Genomic DNA, 16,004 nt, shown 5'->3' with positions numbered 1-16,004 from the left:
TTTTTCTTTACAAACTGTTAAATAATTTTTTTAAGCTTACTCTCTGGTGCTTCTGAGGATGTCACAAAAAAAACTCTTAGAGTAATGCTGTAGTAATGTCAGTTTGTACAATCATTCTAATGGTTTTTTTAGGAGAAGGAAACAATTTTATATACTTTGTTAATGTATATAAAATTATTCCACTTGATAATTTTACATTTAAAAATCTACCCCTAAGAAATAATCAGAAAAGTTGACCACAAATTAATCAAGCATGCCTCAACAAGTATTTAAGAATCAATATCATATAAATCACAAAATTTATCTTTTATTTCAATGAACAAAGTTAGAAACTACTGAGACAGGGACCATGGGTATAGTTAGAATAGGATGAGGACCTCTGGAAAAAGCAAGGCAGGATAATTACAGTCAGAGCAGTATAACTACATGCAAGGAAACCCCCTACCAAAACTCTGTGTTAAACATTAAGCTCTAGACTCATTCTTCAGCGAGATTAGTTGATATTCCCCAGATAAAGGAAAGTAGCTCATGTTTTCATTATGCTAATCATTTGTAATCATGTGTAAGATTCACTTTAGCATGCTAAAAGGGACTTAATGTCTCACCAAGGACAAACATCCTAAGACCACTTTTAACAAGTCCACACCCCTTTCATCCAGTTCCCAAAAATCCTCAACTGCTTATAAATCCCCTAGACAACACACCACTATGGGCTCTCTTGTCCCCTCCCAGTGCAAGCCAGGAGCTCTGTCCTCTCACTGTATCTCTCAATAAAAGCCTCTCCCTGGCCCTTCTACCTCGGGTGTTTGCTAAGTTCATTCTTCAACTCCACAAACAAGAACCCCGGCATCACTACTAATAAAAATCCAACTTCAAATAAAAAGAAATGCACTCCCAAATAATTAATAAACCAAATAAGAAATCACAATGGAATTGTTAACATATTTACAACTTAACAATGATGAAAGGTTTACAGTTTTTAACACTTGCAAGGTGAATCTAAGGCAGCGCAAAGGGAATATTTTATAGCCTTAAAAGAAGGGGATATCAAATTATGAAATAAACTAGTCTCAGGAATAGAAGTACAACAGCAAATACAGCAAGTAATATTGTGACATCTTGGTATGGTAATAGATGGTAACTGCACTTACCATGGTGAGCATTTAATAATATCTCTAATTGTTGAATCACTGTGTTGTACATCTCAAACTAATATAATATTGTATATCAACTGATATTCTAATAAAAATTTTAAATAAATTATTTAAAAATAAAATAAAATGTATTATTAAAAAAAACAAAAAGACTGACCATAATGAGCTAAGCTTTTAATCAAAAAGTTTTAAAAGAGAGTAAGAGTAAAAATAAAAGTAGAAGGAAGAAAATAGTAAGAAGACCTAAAATTAAGGAGATAGAGACCACAAAGGCAATGGAAAGGATCGATTTAAAATAATTTTTTGAAAATTGGAAATCTTTGAAAATGAAAAAACCTCTGATAAGATTTGTCAAGAAAATAAGGAAGAACCAAATATATTGTGTAAGGGAAGATTATAACTACAGGCACAGTAAAAATCTGAATAATTATGAGAAAATGAGAGAAATAAATTCATACAATAAAACTGGGACAAAATGTTAAATTTTCTAAAAATTATAATCCAGCAAAACTGACAAAAAATAGAACATTGAATTAACATGTAAACTGAAAAGAAATTATTTATTTATTTTTCATTGAAGTATAGTTGACACAATAGTATGTTGGTTACAGGTGCATAATATCGTGGTTCAACAATTATATACATTATGAAATGGACCTAGAGGATATTATGCTAAGGGCATTAAGTCAGGTAGAGAAAGACAAATACTATATGATTTCACTTATATGTGAAATCTAAAAAAAAAGCAAATTAAAAAAATTTAAACTTTATTGCATACATATAGTTTTATAGTCAAGTTACACCAAACCTAAGACCAATAATTTCCATATTAACAAGCCATTCCTTAGTACTGAAAATAATTTTAAAAAAGGAAAGCTACTCAACTTATGAGACCAAGAGAACCAACAATGACAAAAGTAAACAAGGTTAGATGACAAGCAAAAATTACAGACTAATATTACTTATGAAGAGCAATGACAGCTTCTAAAAATATTACCAAACCAACATTGAATATATTAAAAGGTAATACTAATACACCATGATCAATTAGGATTTATCCCAGGAATATAAGAAAGGCTTTAAAGTGAGATGTTAAAAGCATTCCCTTAAAAACTTAAACAAAGACAAAGATTTCCAATATTATCCTTTCTATTCCACATGACACTAAAGTGCTTAACAAGTTCAATAGAATAATAAAAGCATTAGGACTGGAAAGGGAAAAACACAACTATTATTAATCATGGGAGGCAGATTCGATTTCAGAGGAAGGAAATGTTTGAAATAAGTCTAGAATACCTTATCATTTCAGAAAGCTGGGAAGCTATCAAAGACTACAGAGGCCATGTCAAAAAGACTCAGGAGCCAACCTGAAAAGATTTTAGCTGGTTAAAGATGGTATTCCACATCAATAAGATAAGGAATAGATGGAAATGCATCAAGTATGTTTAAATTGATGGGTTCACAAAAAAAACCCTCCTTGATTATTTTGGGGGATTTGTCCTGGTTTGCCTGGAATTTGCCTAGGACTGTCCAGGTTTTAGCAGTGAGAGCCTCATTTCCTGTGAAACCCCTCCAATCCCAGGCAAATAAGGGTGGTTGGTCACCCTGCAGGAAAACCAACTCATTATTCCTGAAAACTGATAAATAAATTAAAAGAATACTACACTAAACCTTAGAGAGTAATAAAATAGTTGGCAAGAAAAAAACTATCTTTATAGAAATATTTCAGTTAACAAATGACATAATTTATTCATACAATTCTAATAATTAGAATATCATCATTTGCAAAGAACTCCCAACCAAACAACAGATCTAATCATTACTTATCAACTGTTATTTGCTTAACAGCACACAATCAGAGACAAAAAGACAACCAGAAATTATGTGTCTCCCAAGTAAAGTACACACTTAATGTCTGGGATTTTCTTCGAACTAACCAGGCCTAGGGGAGGTATATAAATATATAGGGTGGTGGGGATATAGATGAACAAGATTGGCCATGAGTGGATAATTGTGGAATCTGGATGATGGGTATGTGCTGTTTCATTATAATATTCTCTCTTCTTTTGTATATGTTTGAATTTTCCTTAGTTAAAAACTTTAAAGAACCTAGTGAGCATATGAATAAGTCACCAGAAATAAAAAGGCATATGTACAATGATCAATGAATCTTATTTAAAATAATCAAAACAGGAAACAAAATAATATCAAACAATGATGTTTAAACAATTCAGGTATACTTACACAACAGCATCATATGAAGTTATAAAAATAACATTTTCACATACAATCGAGTGACAAGATGGCATGTTCACATACATAATGTTGAACAAAAAATATTTTCAATAGATCCCAATTCCTTTAACCAGATTTGCATTAAAAATACTAAAAGAAATACAACAAAATGTTAACAATATTTATCTCTGGGTAATTAGATTATAATTGGACTTCATTATCTTTTTTATACCTTATACTTTTTGGTCATATCAACATTGAACAAGTTGCCTTTCATAATAAAAGAGTATACTACAAGTCATATATTTATTAGAGAAAAGAGATTTATTACAGGCCTAGAGGAAGAGAGGCAGGAAGGCAAACACAGAGAGCAGGTGACAGGACTAAGTTTGCACATGCATGCACAAACCCCATTTCCAGCTCTACAGCAGCAAAACTGCAGGGCCACCCAGCTCCGTACTATAAAGGCCTGTCAGGCAGAGCAAAAGCCACTTCACCAATGGGCAGAGCCCCAAGGATGCAGCCCTGAGTGCCTGCTCTTTTGTGCACAGTCGCAGCCATCATCAGCCTTGGTAGGGAGCCCAGCAACCCTGCCGCCGCACCTGAGGAGGGAGGTTTGGGAAAGAAGTTAGAATAGAACTGGACTATGCTTTTCTCCACTTCATTTCCTGGGTCAAAACTTGGCTATTTGTGACCGCTTTCTTATGAGCAATGTCAGCAGATAAGTCATTTTTTTCTTCTTTTATACAGGTTCCAGCAATACCAAGGGCATCTATCAGTCTACAAATGCAGTGCATAAACAGGAGGGAGGTTCTGTGGCCTTGGACTGTACTGTCACAGTCAGCTTTACCTACTTTGTAATATACTGGTATCGACAGCTTTCCAGTGGAGAGATAACTTACATCATTCAACTGTATTCTGAATACAGAAGCTTTAGGACAGGACGGTATTCTGTGGTGTTTCAGAAACCAAGCAAAGTCTTAAAGCTCACCATCTCGGCCTTGACGCATGGAGACTCAGCCATCTATTTCTGTGCTGTCAGAGATTCCACGGTGAGGGTAACACCCTGGAGAGCCTTACAAAAATCCCAAGGCTCAGCTTAACACAGCCACCTGCTCCAGGAGCCCGGGAGAGAGCAACCACAGGAGAGAAAGAGGATGTGGTGAATGGCACTGGTGGGTCTACAGAGGAAGTCAATGAATGTTCTAGCAGTGATCTTCCCACTTTTGGTGTCAAAGAGTTAAGATTACAAGACCCCTGCCTCAAGAGCATTTTCATCTACCAATCCAGTGCCTAAGGACGAGAGCATAGCCGATCAAGGTTCTATGCACTTTTTCAGCCTGCCCAACACCCATCCCCCCCTTTCCAGTGACAACCTTGATATTCCCTGGATAACCAAGCCTCCCCTCCTCCCATTATGTGTCTGGGTCTGGGTAGGACTGACCTCACCCTTGGACCCCCTGGCCAGTTAGCATAGTTCATGTCTCAGACTACAATGATGGGTGCAATGATGGGATTGGCACACAGCCTTACCAAATCCCAAAACTTAATATAGAACTATTGGGAATGCTGTTGGGGCTGTAAGAGGCTAGGAAGTCCACCTAGAACTGCCAACAGCCCTCTTCCCACCGCAAAGGAAGAGCACAGTCCTGAAAAGAGAGAGTGAAACATGGCACTGTTTCCCACAGCATTGTTTGGGGCCCTGGACCCTGCGGTGATTAGAGATGACCTGGGCCTTTCAGCTGGACCCCCCAGTGCCTTAGCTTGCATTCCTTCAGAAGCTGACAAAGATTCAAGTGCAAGTTGCTTAGTTGGGTGGTGATCCCAGGACACATGGCAGGGGAGACTGGCTGGAAAAAGCCAGCCAATAAGATGTGTGTCATCAAACTAGCTGCCACTGTGAACACCTGGACTTTAATCCTGTCAGGGACTTTCTGGAACTAGTGTGAAACACTTGCTCAACTTACCCCACCTGAGGGCCAAAGGAACTGGGCTATTGATACCCCAGAATCTGTGTCACTGGTGGCTGACAGCTCCCAAGGATGGGAGTGTTGGTTCCTTAGCACTTAGGTCTGCCAAGCAGTCTGTGCAGGAAGAGAAAGCCCTTAGACAAGAAATTCAAGTGCTGGCAGCAGGAAGTCAGCGGTGTGCACTGAAGTCATAAGCACAAGGGGGTATAAATGGGTCACCTAAAATGCAGCACGATTAATTTCTTCTTTTTTTCTCATTATTTTGAGTTGAGTTTTCTGTCACTTGCTATTAAAAGAGACCTAACAAAAAAAACAATAAAGATAACACTGGGCAAATCCAAACAAACCAAGCAAAATACTTTAAAATTAATTTTTAAATTTTTTGGCTTGTTGCAGATCAGAAAGGATACAACTCCCCAAACTGTTCAGATTAGATAAGTGTTCAGCTCTTTCCTCCCACATCTCCCAGTGTGGTGAGAAGGAGGGGCAAATTTATTGTTAGGGTCCAGGACTCCGGGGTTTCCCAGAGAACAAGACACATGGACACGGAGATGAAAATCCAAGCAAAGTCTTTATTCAGCCAGCAAGCTGGGGTCGACAGCACCTCCCCTGACACGCAGGCTGAGTCTGAGCTGCCGACCCCCAAGCAACTTTAGGTATGGTTTATATGGGATTTCTACAGTCATTGCACCAGAGCCTGCACATTACCCCAACCAATGAATTTGAAACACATTCTATACTTCGGCTAATAAGATTGGAACAGGGATACACCAGGTGCCTGACCTTTGCACAAGCATTCCTATGTGACTTATCACGAGTTTCAACCCCAGTGGGGTCGTTTACTTCTAGTTATCTAACTTAGGGTAGGGTCCAGGAATGTTAGCCTCACGTAGTTTCTGGCTTCTAGTTATCTAACTTAGGGCGGGCAGGGTCCAGGAATGTTAGCCTCACGTAGTTTCTACGAAAACTGGGTGGCTCAGCCCTGTTCCCTCCATTCCTCTACATTCCCCCCTTTTCTTGATTAAACTGAGGAATCTTCCACAGCGGCATCCAGGGCCCAATATCTCTGTCGAAGGACCAGAAGTTGGATGGCATTAACCCTTTCCTGCACAAACCTAAGCAGCCTATTTGCTATGCATGGACCAATCGTAAGCAATAACAGCAGGATGACCAGTGGCCCTGTAACAGCCGAGAGTAGGGTAGCGAACCAAGGTTTGTATTTGAACCCAGAGTCAAACCTTCGCTACTGTCATATTCTTTATGCCTCTTCTCTAGATGTTTCTTTACTTTAGCCAGGGAATCTCTGACTGCACCTGTTTTGTCTACATAGAAGCAACACTCTTCCTTTAAGGCCATGCACAGTACACCTTCTTTTAAGAACAGGAGGTCCAGGCCCCTTCTGTTTTCTAGGACCACCTAAGCTAAGGAGGTAAGAGATTGTTCCAAGTCTGATATTGTCTGTCAAAGTTGTTCTAGGTCCCTGTCGACAGCCCGCCTCAGAGCTGTGAGCCCCTGTTCTCGAGTTACAAGAGCTGCGACCCCTGTGCCAGCCCCTGCCATCCCTAGGGCAAAAAGGGCCCCAATGGTCAAGGCGGTAATAAGTTCCCTTTTTTCCCTGTGGGGGTTTGGCCATTCTTCCCAATAAGAAAGGAGGGTCTCATGAGAACGATATACTAGGCATGGTAGAATGGCCACAAGTACACAAAACTCACTGTTAGCATTAAACACAGAGGTGGATATGGCCGGGGTGAGGCCTGTCTTTAAACAGAGCCACCAACCCAAGGAAGGTATAATCCACTTGTCCTGCTTCCATGTATTGTATGTGTAGGACGAGCATAACTGGCTCTGGACTATCGGGACTGAGCTTACACACGTTCCCGCGACTGAGACCTGAGCGATTGTAAGTCCCCTCGGCCCCCTGTCCCAATAAGTGGGATAGGAGTCATTAATGGTGTAGGAGCCATTTATCCCGATTGCCTCATAGAAGGGGGGTGAACCTGGATAGCATAACCAACAGGGATCGGTGAGGGAGGGAGTGGTGTGGTTCAGAGTCTCTGCGAATGCCTGCACCATTTCCCATAAGGGGTTACCTAACCGGGAGAGACCCAAATCCGGTTTTCTTGCGGGCCCTGGAATCAGCTTCACTGATGTAGCTTCCTCGAGAGTCCATATGAAGGCACTTATCAGCAGGATCCCCTTCATCTTTGGCTTAGGTGTATTTTCAGGGGATTCACAGGATGCTGCTGCACTTTCCACTCTTCCTCATGATCACCCGGGTTTTTGTGAGGCAGGATTTTCTGAACGGGGTGCGATGCACCCAAGGAGCGATACCATCAACCTTGAGAGCAGTGGGGGTGGTAAACAATACAATGTAAGGTCCCTTCCACCTGGGTTCAAGAGTCCTTACTTGGTGTCTTTTGACCCATACTGTATCCCCTGGGACTATGCCATGTTCCGGGCTCGGAATTTTCCCGCCCTCGTAATATGCTCTGATCAGGGGCCAGATTTCCTGCTGCACTTTGGCAAGAGCCTGCAACACATTCAGATAGTCAGGGGCCGGGTTCTCTGCACCGGGAAGCTGCACTCGCCAAATTATGGGTGGAGGAGCCCCATACATTATCTCAAATGGAGTTAAACCATGTACACAGGGGGAGTTCCAAGCGCGGAAGATGGCTAAGGGAAGGAGGGTCACCCAGTCCCCACCAGTCTCCAATACCAATTTAGAAAGGGTCTCCTTTAGGATCCGATTCATTCTTTCCACCTGCCCAGAGCTTTGTGGGTTATAAGCACAGTGTAACTTCCAATCTATTCCCAAAGCTTGGGCTAATCCTTGCAGGATTTTGCTTATGAAAGCCGGGCTGTTACCGGAACCTATAGCTTCAGGGACCCCATACCTGGGGATGATTTCCTCAATTAATCTTTTTGCTACTACCTGGCTAGTCTCATGCTTGGTTGGAAAAGCCTCCACCCACCCAGAGAAGGTATCTACCATAACCAGCAAATACTTATATCCATACTTTCCTGGTTTTACTTCGGTGAAGTCTATTTCCCAGTTCCTCCCTGGAGCCCTCCCCCTTTCCCAGGTACCTGCTGGGTGCAGCCCTCTTGGGGTTGGTCTTAGCATTGCACAGCTACTGCATTCTTTTGTGATCTGACGAGCTGCCTCATTTTGGTGGGGAAACACCAACTGCGCAGACTGAAAAAGGCTGAGCAGCTTTTTCCAGCCTAGATGAGTGGACTTATGCAGATTAGCAAACATGTACTGTGCTAATGCTTCTGGCAAGATCAACCTACCTTCTTGGTCTCTACTCCAGTTTCCCTCCCCAGACACTTCTCCCAATACTTGTTTCCTAATCCACTCAAGATCCTGGGGGGAATACTCAGGTTTGGGTGGCAAGGCGGGCAGTTCAGGTATGGGTATTTCGAGGGCTGCAAGTACAAGGGAGTCCAAGAGGGCTGCCCTCTTAGCTTCCGCATCAGCATGGCTGTTGCCGATGGCTTCAGGTGTCTTCCTTGATTGGTGGCCTGGTACATGTATAACTACTACCACTTTGGGTTTTTCGACAGCAGCTAGTAGTCTTTGGACTTCTTGCAGATTCCTCAGTCCCTTCCCTTCCGTGGAATGGAATCCTCTTTCTCAGTAGATGGCACCGTGGACATGGACAGCGCCAAAGGCATATCTGCTATCTGTGTAAATGTTGGCCCGCTTGCCTTCTGCTCTTTCCAGGGCCTCAGCGAGAGCAATAAGTTCCGCCTTCTGTGCTGAGGTGCCAGGGGGCAGAGCTGCACTCCAGACAACTTCCCCTTCGTGGGTTACTACTGCTGCCCCTGCTCTCCTGACCCACTCCTGCACAAAGCTGCTCCCATCCGTATACCAATTTAGCTCACAGTTTGGTAACGGTGTGTCTTTCAGGTCTGCTCGCACCTGGATAATTTCAGAAAGGATGTCTCTACAGTCATGGGTGGGGGTCAACAGATCTGGGTCAGGCAGAAGGGTGGCAGGATTTAGGGTTACCGGGTCAGAGAAGGCGATTTGTGGAGAATCTAGTAGGAGCCCTTGGTAGTGGGTGAGTCTTGCGTTCATCATCCATTTTCCTGGAGGATGCCTGAGGATCCCCTCTACAGTATGTGGGGCTGTAGCTCTCAGGTTCTGGCCAAAAGTCAGCTTGTCTACCTCCTTTACCAGTAGAGCCATAGCTGCTAGGATACGCAGACAAGGTGGCCACCTGGAGGCCACTGGGTCTAGCCGCTTGGACAAATAAGCCACAGGTCTTTTCCACGGGCCCAGCTGCTGAGCCAGGACTCCTTTAGCCACTCCCTTCTTTTCATCTATAAACAGGATAAAGGGTTTTTCTGGGTCTGGCAGAGATAGGGCGGGGGCCCGGAGGATAGCTTCTTTTTGTCTGTCAAAAGTCTCTTGTTGTTCCTGAGTCCATTGCCAGCCCGGCCCTTCTTTGGTCGCTTCATATAGCGGTTGGGCTATTTCTGCATACCCTGGAATCCAGAGCCTGCAAAACCCAGCTGAGCCAAGAAATTCCCTCACTCCCTGGGGCGAGGAAGGGACGGGGATAGTCAGGATAGTTTGTTTCATGGCCTGCGTTAGCCACCTGGCCCCATTAGATATTTTGTACCCCAAGTAGACCACTGACCTCTGACAGATGTGGGCTTTCTTGGCACTGGCTCGATATCCCAGTTCACCCAGTTCAGCCAGCAAGTTCCCCGTGGCTTCTTCGCACTCCTCACGGGTTTCCGTGGCCAGCAACAGGTCATCCACATACTGCAGCAGTGTCACACGGGGGTGGCTCCTGCAAAAGGGCTCCAGGTCCTGGCTTAGGGCTTCATTGAATAAGGTGGGAGAGTTCTTGAAGCCCTGTGGTAGTGTAGTCCAGGTAAGCTGCCCTTTTCTTCCCCATCCCCCCCCACGGCTCTTGCCACTCAAAGGCAAACAAAGGTTGACTAACTTCAGAGAGTGGGATACTAAAGAAGGCGTCTTTCAGGTCCAGAGTAGTATACCACACATGCGTAGATGGCAGGTGGCTGAGTAGGGTGTAAGGGTTGGGCACTGTAGGATGGATGTCTTCTACCCTCTCATTGACCTTTCGCAAGTCCTGCACCAGTCTGTAATCTCCACTGCCAGGCTTCCTTACTGGAAGCAGGGGCGTATTCTATGCAGATTGGCAGGTTTTAAGGATTCCTGTCTCTAATAGTCTATGGATATGGGGTGCTATTCCTTTCCTAGCCTCTTCTGGCATTGGATATTGCCAGACCCGGATGGGTAGAGCCACAGCTTTGAGTTGAACAATGACCGGGGATAGGTGTTTAGCGAGACCAATTCCTCCGGTCTCAGCCCATGCGGAAGGGAACTTCTGTAACCAAGAGTCCATTTCTCCCCGGCCCCCCTTTTCTTGATCTGCCTGAAACAGATTATGTTCGTCGGCCAGGGACAGAGTTAACACATGCGCTGGTTGTAGGGGCTGCCCTTCTTTGTCCATGATTTTTATCCCTTCGGGTTCAAAATGAATGCGTGCCCCAACCTTGGTTAGTAAGTCTCTACCTAACAATGGTGCGGGGTTCTCAGGTATGACCAGAAATGAGTGAGAGACCTGGTGCCTTCCTAGGTCCACTTTTCTGCTAGTGGTCCAGGCACATTTCTTGGACTCTGTCACTCCCTGGACTATACTTGTGTGTCCTGGGTTCAGGGGACCATGGGCCGGGTTGAGAACTGAATATTGTGCCCCAGTATCTACCATGAACCCAATGGAAGTCCCCTCCATGCACAGGGTTACCCAGGACTCGGGGAGGGGTGCCGAGCCCCATCCCCGTCAATCCTCCTCTCCTAGATGCAGGGTTTTAATGGGGTTCCCTCCTCCTTGTTCCCCCCTTTGGGGGCACTCCCTCTTCCAATGTCCATATCTCTTACACAGGGCGCATTGATCTCGTCCTAGTCAGGATTGATGGGGTCCTGTTCCTCAAGGTGGCCTAGGGCCCTCCTTCACCCCGGCCAGGAATATCCTGGCCATCTCCTCCCTCTGCTTCTTGTTCTCCCTCTTCTGAAATTCTCTGTCTTCCTTCCTATTTTTCTCCTGCATTACCCATTTCTCTTTCCTCAGCCTTTCCTCTCTATCCTCCAGAGTTTCCCTAGCATTGAAGACCTTCTCCGCCTGCTGCAGCAGTTCCCTAATAGAGATCTCCCCCAGGTCCTCCCACTTGTGGAGTTTTCTCCAGATATCAGGGGCTGCCTGGTTGATGAATGAGAGGACTACAGCTGATCTATGTTCCTCTGCTTCCGGGTTTATGGGGGTATACTGCCTGTAAGCGTCAAACAGCCTTTCCAGATACACGGCTGAGCTTTCCATTTCCCCCTGAACAATAGTTTTTACCTTAGCCAGGTTAGTGGGCCTTCTGGCGGCAGCCCGGAGACCGGTCATCAGAGTCTGGTGGTAGACCCGGAGACACTCCCTACCTTCTGCAGTCCCGGAGTCCCAATCTGGGTGCGTAAGTGGGAACGCCTCATCGATGATGGGCTGGAGGGTAGTGGGTCTTCCATTCTCTCCGAGGACATTTCTCCTGGCCTCATTGAGGATATGCTCTCGCTCTTCTGTCGTGAAGAGAGTGCAGAGCAATTGCTGGCAGTCGTCCCATGTGGGACGATGGGTAAACATAATGGACTCCACCAGACCTATAAGACACTTGGGGTCCTCTGAGAAGGGAGGGTTCTGAGTCCTCCAATTATAGAGGTCACTAGATGAAAAGGGCCAGTATTGATATTGTTGAGCGATGTCTGTACCAATGGCACACACAGGCAGAACCAGCACTGCTCCTTCTGAGGTGGAGGAGGGAGCCTCCCCTTCTTGTACCCTGGCCCCCCGAGGCCTTAACTGCATTCCTCCTGCTCTACCTGGCGCCCAGAGAGGGGCCAGGGTGGGGGAGTGTGGGGAAGCTCTTTCCAGCCTTCTGCCTTCCTCTGCTGAAGAGTCTGGGGAAGCTGTGGCCACTTGGTTCCCGCTGGATTCCCCGGCCTCATTTTCTATCCTCCCGGCAGCTTCACCCCTCTCCTCCACATACGGGGGTGGCTGCTCAATCGGCAGAAGGGGGTAAAGAGGAGAACTGTCAGGGAGGACAGGCGGCGCACTCGGGTTTTTGGCCCTGTGATTAGGGGACTTTAAATCTTCCTGGGTAACTAGGACGGAGGCTCTTGGTGGGTCGGTGTGAGGTTTCTCCACCAAAAAGGGCCTCAGCCAGGAAGGGAGATTCTTAGCCAAATTTTCCCAAACAAGGATATAGGGAAGTTGGTCAGGGTGGCCCTCAGGGTTTGGCCGGGAGATAACGGCTTTGACCTTGTCAATAAGGTCCATGGAAAGAGACCCCTGGGTCGGCCAGCCTACTCCAAAGGAAGGCCACTCGGCCGAGCAAAAAGCATCGAGCCTACCTTTCTCGATGTTAAAACCCATATTCAGGGCCTGTTTCCTAACCTTCAGAAAGCGGGAAAGGATCAGACCTTTAGGAGTAGTCTGAGTCTGGCTCATAGTGAAAAATACGAGGAAGACAAGGGTAAAAGGTAGAGATGCCACTCTAACAAGATGACTGCTGTATGTGCTTGTGAATGGGTGCCTGTTGTTGCACAGTTTTTCTTCTGCGGGGGACGCGAATTTATCTGGGATTCGCGGCTGTGACCCCCTTATCCTGTCACGGGAGTCTTCTAGCGGCGGGTGCCCTAATGGCTCTTAATTGCCCAACCCGTGCCCACGGGGAATGATTTAGTGGCAGAGAGGAGGAACAGAAAGAACAGGGAACCTTAGAACAGGGAGACTTAAAATATAAAGCGCAGAAAGAAATATAAACTGAAACCAAAACACAATAAAACAATCAATGATAACACTAAGCACACACACCACATCTGATCGCACTCGTTCGGACTGGTCCTTCTTTCACTCTGGTGCGCACCACACTCACCACTTTCAGGATCCTCAAAAACTCTCATGATTCTCCCGAAAGGCGTCCACTCGGACTGCCGCAGGGTGACAAGCTTGATCCCTTCCTCCTCGGGCGCCAGGTTCCTGCCAATCGGACGTGCTTTCCTAAGGCCGAGTCACTCGGACCCTAGGGCCAGGATTAGTCACCTGGACTTCATCCAGGGTCACTAACCCGGGGGCCGGGACTACCAACCTGGACTTTCTCACTCAGGGTCATTAACCCGAGACCATACACAGGATGGCGACTCCCGCTTTATAATGGATTTATGCAGACATGAGGGGGTGACCCTCGAATTACACCGCCCCGTCCAGACAATTAGACCTTGCCTCCAGCCATCCTTTGTTCTCAGGGAAGCCGCACGGATCCCGGAAGAGCCCCCAAATGTTAGGGTCCAGGACTCCGGGGTTTCCCAGAGAACAAGACACATGGACACGGAGATGAAAATCCAAGCAAAGTCTTTATTCAGCCAGCAAGCTGGGGTCGACAACACCTCCCTGACACGCAGGCTGAGTCCGAGCTGCTGACCCCCAAGCAACTTTAGGTATGGTTTATATGGGATTTCTACAGTCATTGCACCAGAGCCTGCACATTACCCCAACCAATGAATTTGAAACACATTCTATACTTTGGCTAATAAAATTGGAACAGGGATACACCAGGTGCCTGACCTTTGCACAAGCATTCCTATGTGACTTATCACGAGTTTCAACCCCAGTGGGGTCGTTTACTTCTAGTTATCTAACTTAGGGTAGGGTCCAGGAATGTTAGCCTCATGTAGTTTCTGGCATCTAGTTATCTAACTTAGGGCAGGGTCCAGGAATGTTAGCCTCACATAGTTTCTATGAAAACTGGGTGGCTCAGCCCTGTTCCCTGCATTCCTCTACATTTATCACTTGCACCTGCATTATCACACTGGACATTTAATTGTTCTCCTCCCTTTTAGACTCTTCCTGCTCAGGTGCACCTTGCTTAGTGCTGCCAGATAAATCTTTCTACAGTTTCCCTCCAAAGAACCTTGCCTGTTCAAACTTCTAGATTCCCCATGAGACTGAGCTTTTCCCAGCTCCAAAATTCTTCTACTACAATTTACTTGTCCTGCAATACATTTCCTCCCCATTTCTACCTTTTGAAACTTACCACCTTTCAAACCCTATTTCATATCTCTCTTTTAATGTTTCTGAGGACGCCCCAGTAGCAATGAGCATGACTAGAGCCCATATCTTGGTTTCTAATACCATTTTCCATTGAAAGGAACCAGAACTCCTTGCAGATATGGCTGATTCCAAGCCTGAGGCAGGGAATATGCAAGATAAGCCTGGAGCACCTGGAGCATCTTAAAGTGCTCAAAACAAACAGAAAACAAAAAAGAATGACAGACCTTTGTCAAAGGGACATAAGAGTCAATTGAAAAAACAACCTGTGGCCAAAACTGTAACAATTTAAACAATAAAATAAATAAAGTAGAATTAAGAAGCCAAAGTATAAAATAAATATCCATGAGTCACTGATATGGATTAGAGAAAAAATGAAAGAAGGAGAACGAACAAATCTCCCAAGCTGGAGAATTCTAAATAATTTACATAGACACTCCACCCTCAAGGAAGTGGAGCATTACTCCCCACTCCCTGAGTGTGGGCTGCACGCAGTGACTTCCTTCCAAAGAGGACAGAAGGGAAAAGTGCAAAGAAGAGTACTTTACAGTGGAGAAAGCTGACAATCACTACCTCAGCCAAGTGATCATGATCAACATGAGAGAGAAGAGTCAGGTAGAGAGCACATTCCTTGAGAAAAAATGGTACATTTACCTTTCTGATCTTCCTCTCCAATACCCATAACTCCAGTCTAATCTTGAGGAAGTAATCATGGAAATCTCAGCGGAAGGACATCCTACCAAATACCTGACTAGTGCTCCTCAAAACTGTCCAGGTCATCAAAAATAAGAAAAGTCTGAGAAGCTGTCACAGCCAATAGGCCCCCAAAGAGACCCTGAAATGATTAAATGTAGTGTGGCATCCCAGGTGGCATTCTGCAACAGAAGAAGGATGGTAGGTAAAATAAAAGTAAATCTAATAAATTATGACCTTTAGTTAATAACAATGTATCAGTGTTGGTTTACTAATTGTGACAAATGTACCATTGTAAGATGTTAGAAGAAAAGCTGAGTGGGGGGTATATGGAAACTATGTGTACCATCTTCGCAACTTTTCTGTAATCCCAAACTACTCTAAAATTAAAAGGTTATTTTTAAAAACTTTATCTTTCATTTGACCTGATTTTTGTGAAGGGAGAATTATAATTTTATGCACAGCTATGTCATTGTATATAAATTAAAAAGAACCTTGAGCTGTGCTGTCCAATACATAGCCACTGCCCACATGTGGCTATCAAACATTCGGATTGTGGCTAGTCCAAGTTGACATGTACTGTAAGTGTAAAACATATACAAAGTTTCGAAGACAGTATGAAGAAAAAAATGTAAACAATCTCACTGATATTTTTTATATTGGCTGCATGTTGAAACATTTGGAGTGTATTGGATTAAATAAAATATATTATTAAAATTAGTTTTATATACTTCCTTATACTTTCTTTAATGTGGCTTATAAAAAATATTAAATTTATGTATGTGGTTCACATTGTATTTGAAAGGAAAGGAGCGACACACAACAGC

At 44.6% G+C, this 16,004-nt stretch overlaps 1 gene segment (V, D, J or C); it reads left to right on the top strand.

The window, feature by feature from the left end:
- The window catches only part of LOC108407831 (T-cell receptor alpha chain constant-like), a 660,854-nt gene that overhangs the window by 471,804 nt on the left and 173,046 nt on the right, over nt 1-16,004 (top strand).

The sequence above is a fragment of the Manis javanica genome, chromosome 8, assembly GCF_040802235.1.
Source record: "Manis javanica isolate MJ-LG chromosome 8, MJ_LKY, whole genome shotgun sequence".
Lineage (NCBI taxonomy): Eukaryota > Metazoa > Chordata > Mammalia > Pholidota > Manidae > Manis > Manis javanica.
The sequence above is the reverse complement of the archived record's forward strand: the minus strand, read 5'-3'. Positions and strand labels throughout refer to the sequence as shown.